The sequence below is a fragment of the Pan paniscus genome, chromosome 16 (genome assembly GCF_029289425.2).
Source record: "Pan paniscus chromosome 16, NHGRI_mPanPan1-v2.0_pri, whole genome shotgun sequence".
In the NCBI taxonomy this organism is placed as follows: Eukaryota; Metazoa; Chordata; class Mammalia; order Primates; family Hominidae; genus Pan; species Pan paniscus.
The window spans coordinates 23,364,969-23,370,968 of record NC_073265.2 but is presented as its reverse complement, the minus strand read 5'-3'; the positions used below and the strand labels follow the sequence as shown (position 1 = coordinate 23,370,968).

The 6,000-nt window shown below is 55.5% G+C and overlaps 1 protein-coding gene across 9 annotated transcripts in view; it reads left to right on the top strand.

The window, feature by feature from the left end:
• Positions 1–362: 362 nt before the first annotated feature.
• LOC134728406 (golgin subfamily A member 8B-like) overlaps positions 363–6,000 on the top strand; it is a 58,493-nt gene continuing 52,855 nt past the window's right edge. For 3 of the 9 annotated variants that reach the window (XM_063597044.1, XM_063597045.1, XM_063597047.1), the window contains exons 1-2: positions 391–552; positions 2,486–2,574. The gene's annotated coding sequence lies outside the window, so the exon portion shown is untranslated. Of the gene's footprint in view, positions 553–2,485; positions 2,575–6,000 lie in introns of all 9 variants that reach the window. The other 6 variants (XM_055098833.2, XM_063597052.1, XM_063597046.1 and 3 more) reach the window with 4 other exon arrangements.

Genomic DNA, 6,000 nt, shown 5'->3' with positions numbered 1-6,000 from the left:
AATGGTAGCATATTCCAGATAAGTAAAGGAGAATCAGCCCCATCTTTAATACTGCCAACTGGATTTGTGTCATAAAGAGAAATTAGGGGAGTAAAAAGGAAACATATAAGCCTTGTCTTTCCAGATTGGAGATGGATAAGTATATAAGGAGTGACATAATATTGCTTTACAACAGTTTTCCCAGGACAAATTGAGACACCAGAAGCCAGCATATAGGTTGTGACTGATCTATTCAAATTGTTCCTAATAATGGCATCAGGTTTTTTTAAAAAAAATATTTTGTCATGCTTTAAGTTCTGGGATACACGTGCAAAACGTGCACGTTTGTTACCTAGGTATACAGCTCAGTGCGCGTGCGCCATGTAGCGCGGCCCTGCGGGCTTTCCGTACTCCGCTCGCGGTACGCTCCCGCCGCTATTCAGCTGTCGGGCTAATTAGCAGTCGAGGTGTGCGGCTAGGCGCGGGCTCTGCAGGAGCTCAGCCCCACGGAGGGAGCCGGCAGCGGCGCGGCGAGGACGGCGGCGGACCGGGGCAGCCCCGCGCCCTGGCCAGGTAAACTGGGGAACCTCGGCTGCCTGACTCGCTGGCGGCTGCAGCCTTGGGCCGCCCGCGGCGCCGCGGGGACCCGGACGCGTGGGGGCCGGCGCGTAAGCTGCAGGCCAAGAGCTTCCGAGCGCTGCCCGCCGGACTCGGCGGGGCTGCGGGGAGGCCGCCGCTGGGATCTAGGGGTGCAGCCCGGCGGCCTTGCGCCCCTCGGACCGGCCCATCCTCCTCCCACGGTGGGCGGGCGGGTGCGGCGGGGACTAGGCGATGGCTTTCGCATCCCGGGAGGGGCTCACCGCGGCGAGGGGCCACTCTCGGCGCCGGCAAGCGGCGCTGTCTGGCGGGGCCGCCCCCTCGCGTCTCGCCGGGCTGGTCGGGCCGCTGGTGCGTTCCGCTGCCCGGCTTGGCGCCGGCATCAAGTCCCCGTGCCGGGCGGCAACTACTGAGTTTGGGGTCGCCTCTGGGTTCACTTCCCCGGGAGAACTCGAGCCCGGATCTTCGCGCCTTCCCTTTCCCTGTATAATAAGGCCCAGAGGGAAAAACTCAAAAACCCCACACCTTGTTGCCCCTGGGCTGCAGGCGCCGGGTTGGGGGCACGGCGCGGACCTGCGCCTCTGCAGGGCCCCTTCTCCACGCCAGGCACTGCCTGGCAAGGCTGCTGGAGGGAGATCTGGCCGCAGATGGTGAAGGAGAACATCGAGGCCCCCGGTCCCCAAGCAGGGCTCCATGGGTCGGGCGGCGGGCCTTGGTAAGCCCAGGCGAGGGGCGAACTTCCTTTTCTCCGGGCCGACGCGGAGGGAGGGTGCGGGGAACGCCCGCTGAGGGGCCTGTCCTGCGGTACCCCAGTGGAGAGCAGAGCCTTAGAGGGGCCTGCTAGTCTTAACTTAGTATTTACTGGCAGAAGGAAGGCTTATTTTTTCAGATCTCTTCAGATAACGACCTGGCAGGCACCAGACGTAAATCTGTGGTTGAGTGCAGTCAGCTCCTAAACAGGCATGAGGTGGATGAAGCGCCCCAAACTTGGCATCTTGTGTCTGGCACTTTGTTTTTGGGCTAAACTGCCTCTGGCGTCTTCAACCTTCTGTGCCTTTTTGTTTTTGTTTGTTTTTCTATTTTCCTTCCTGTTTCAGAAAGGACAGTGGTTTTAGAAGTAATGACCTGAGAGCTTTGCAGGTTGAAGTGGGACAAGTTTTCCTAAGGTGCAGGTTGGCAGGTGCCAGGAGCCTGCCGGTGGCTTTTTCTCAGGCCTCTGGGTTAGGGTCCCTCCAGTGAGGTGAGACAGGGGTTTCTCCCCTCCCAGAGGTGTGGCCACTACGCAGGGGGACAGGAACTGGGTTTCCCAGTCCGGGGAGTCCAGGATGCCCTGCACTCTGCGCTGATTCCTGGGTGACCGTGGGGGCTGCCTTCCCCCACAGCCTGGGCTGGAGAGGGTCTCCTAAGCTTAGGATCCGCGGGGCAGGAGGGCTGGGGTGACAAGGACACGTGGAACGTGCTGGGGCTCCGGGCAGTGTCCAGGGCGTGAGTAGATAAAGCTGGAGCTCGTAGCTGTGTGCTGGCAGCCCTCGGTGGGCTCTAGCAGTACTGGCAGGGGGGCCCTTGGAGTGGGCTCCCTCTCTGGGCTGGGACTGGGTGATGGCAGTAGCAATGGGGCACCAAGTCTTCCCTCTCATTTGTTAGGAAGTGCGGTCTGTGCCCGTCCCCACTGTCTGGCTCTTGGGCTGGGAGAAGCTGCAGGCTGAGTCCCACGGGGTGTGAGTGTGTGTGAGCAGGAGTGGGTGCTGGAAGGAGGTAAAGCTGGTGACCATCAGCTCCTCATTCTCTTGCACCTTGTATGTTTTCTCTGACACCCCAGACCCAAGTTGTGGCCTGCTGGTTAACTTGTTTACATAACCTTCTTAAGTAGCTCTAACCTTTAAAAAAAAAAAATCAAAATGTTTTACAGGAATAATCGGTGGAGATGGATTGTGAAATGGAGGTGCATAAATATCCAGTTTGCCAACCGAGCTAAGAAATGCTGGATAAAAGTAAAAGGTAATTGTAAAAGACACTGATCACACTCCTGGAAGCTTAGAGATGGGATAAGACACCTTGATTTTTCCCAGACAAAACTGAGGAAGTCAGAGGAAAAACAGTTGATGGTGAGATTGGCATCAGGCTGGGCTTTGTTTGGATTGGGCCGCGGTGGCTGCAGTGAGGGCTGTTGGAGTGGGGAGAGTGGGGATTGAGCCTGGCTGCAGAGGCCCCCTCCAGGCCTCAGCTCCTCTCCGGCACTCCTCCGTGTCCTCTGCCACGCATACCTGCCCCGGTGACTTAACAGGTGAGGGCCTCAGGTGACACCATGGTCTGAAGTCTTGGAGAAACCTTTACTGTCCAGGGGAGGAAAGGACTGGCGGTCGGTGGGGATCGAGGCCCAGCACACATCACTGGGTGGCTTGAATGTCTTCGGCAGAGATCACATGCCCTGCCTTGCAGCCTGGTCCTTAGAGAAACGGAGAGAGCTCTGGGCCTGGGCGGCAGCCCTGGTTGTACCACTCACAGGCTGTGTGTCCTCAACGCAGTCTCAGTTCCTCACCCTTGCCAGGTGGCCGTGAGCACTGGGGACGTGGAGGCACAGGTAGGGTGTAAGGTAGTCACTGGTGACCAGGCAGGCCTCCCGGATGTAGGTCAGGTTTGAGACGGTTGCTCACCAGGAGGCAGCCTGTGTGCCCATCGGGGGCTGGGGGTGCTCATTGTTCCCTTGGGTGGTGGTTGGCCCGAGCGCCCACAGGGAGACTTCTCTGGCTCCTTCCTTTCCCAGAGTTCCTCCCCACCCCCCTGCCGCCCACCGCCTGGGTTGGGTCCAGCTCATGTCTCAGAGCAGCCTGCTGGCACAGGCTGAGTCAGCTGTCATGGGCAATGTCGTTTCTCGCCTCTCCTGAAGCCAATCCTCCCCTCTCTCCCTGTCCAGACACACAAGGGAGGCCCAGGAGTTAGGTGACCTCAAGATCATGCAGCCAGGCTCTCTCTGTGGAACCCTGCGTACTGGTGGGGTGCCATTGCTGTGTGCATTATGATCTCTGTGCTGGCTGTAAGGTTTCCCAGGTTGGGCTGTGGGGTACCCCTGAGTCTGCAAGTTGGCCCAGGCCAGGTGTGTCACCATTGCCCAGGCCTTCAGTGGCTTTCCAGTGCTCCCTCCACATCCATGTTTCTCGGCCTGATTTTTCTCAAGTTCCCCCGCTCGCTCCCAAGAATGGCCCCTCCAGGCTCTCCTGGCTCCAGGCAGACAGGCTCATTGCCCAGATCTGCCCTGGGTTGTCCCCACCCCATCCCCACCTGTCATCTTGGCCCATGTCCATCCCGGAGATCCTAACTGAATGTAGGCTCTTTCGTCTTATCCCTTGGTCCTCGGATTTGCCAGGCCACTCTTGCCTCCAGGCCTTTGCACCTGCTGTTCCCACCCCCTTGGCATCAGCCACCCCCAGATGCCCACCTGGCCAGCCCCTCACTTATTGCCGGTTCCCTGACAGCCCTACATAAATTAGCGTTACTTCCCCTTCTCTTGTTAACCTTGCTTTGTGTTTCTCCTTAGTACTCAACATTCAGTGTGTTATTTATATATACTTGTTTGTTTATTGTCAGTCTCTTACCACTCAATTGTAAAAGACTTTGTTCACCTCTGGATCCCCAGTAGCTAGAAAAGTGCCTGGCACACAGCAGAGCCTTAGTGCTGTTGTTGGATGAGTGAGTGAATGAAACACGGGAGCAGTAGTCTCCTTGCAGCACATGTCCTGCTCCCTGTGCCTCCTTTTCCCGAGTCCCAGAGCTGGAACCCAGCTGTGTTCACCTTTGGATCCTCCTAGAATGTAGCACAGACCCTTACTCAGTGGGCAGTCAGGAAAGAGCTGCAGAGTTGTACTGTGCAACGTCGGTTTCACATAGGCCAGAGGAGAACGTGTTTGGGAAGGTAACCAGCCCAAAGAATGAGCTTTCTTACTGTGCACTGAGATTCCTTTTTGGATTTTCAGTTGTTTGGGTTCTCTGCACCCAGGTGGTCCCTGCTGCCAAAGTCAGCGCTGCGTCTCCCTGCAGTCACCTCGGATGTGGATGCACTTTGGAAGGAGGCACCCCCATGCCCAGATTCCCTTCCCGCTCCATCTGGATCTTTCCAAACTTGTCCTGTACCTAATGTCAGACTCTGTCCCAGGGCTCTCAGCCACTCTGCTTTCCCTTCCAGAAGCCTCCTTCTGCCTGACTCTCTCCTGCCTGTGTCCTGGCCTGGTTGGAGAAGATGCTTTGGTTTTATGAGAAAGGGACTGGGAGGTCGGAAAAGAGGATGGGATTTGGAGTAACAGGAGCTCAGTTCCAGCCTGGCCCTGCCACTGATCCCTGGGGCCCAGGACCAGTCTTCTGGCTTGAGAGTCTTTCTCAGCATCTGCAACGCGCTCATGAGGCCTCTGGCCTGTGGTTGTTTTGAGGCACAGACGAGATGCGATATTGAACTGATGCGAGGTATTTTATGACAGCAAGAGCTCCACGGTGTGGCTTCTCTTGTCCTGGGAGTTTTAAGGGTCAGGTTTGTGAGTTACAGCTACGGCCTAGTGAGAGAATGCAGAGGCGGCCTGTCATAAACTCTAAAGGGCTGTTTTAATGTAAGGTGGTGCATCTGTTGTTTTGTGTTTCAAGGATCAAAATTAAGAGAAAAAATACGTGGTTGAGGTACCTGCATTGAGTGACTGTGAAAATATTTTCATTTCTAGTTGTCTGGAAACGGAAACACTCCAACATTTAAAGATGGTTTTGATGGCAAAACCACTGGAATGAAACACACATCATCGGGCAATTATGTGTGTTGAGTTCCATCCCTCTTTGTTTATCATTTTAAATAATTTCCCGACAAATCCAGAAGGCAGGTCTTGTCTTAACTTTGCAACGAGGAGGCTGGGGACAGGTAGCTGAGCTGTGGGTTGCCTAAGAGCACTCGGCTGTGATGGGGCAGTGCTGGCCTTTGAGTCTGAACTGGAGAGAGTGTGAGGTCCGTGTTTTCTCCCTGTCTCCTGCTGGGGCCCATTTTGTATCAGATTTGTTTTTAACACGGTGGGCATGACTAGGACTCATGACCACTGGTGGGCACGTAAAGGTGCTAATTTTCAACACAATCCGAGAGACTGATGGCTGGCATCGGAGAGTTGTGGAAATGCCACAGATGACGTGGGCCCCATACAGCGATGGGAAAAGGGTCTGGGAGCTTGCCCTCCAGGAAGGTGGCTGACATGGTTGCTGGGACACTAAGGTGTTTTCCATTTTGCACTTGAAGCCAACATGGATTCTTAGCACTTCTTGTCCCTAGAATCAACTGTGCAGAGAGACGCTTGGTCGTGAAACTCTCAGGCAAAGACAGTTCTGAGGAAACTCTTATTAGTAAATAGTGAGTCGGAGAACACTATTGACATTTAGGATTTTCAGTTGAGATATATATGT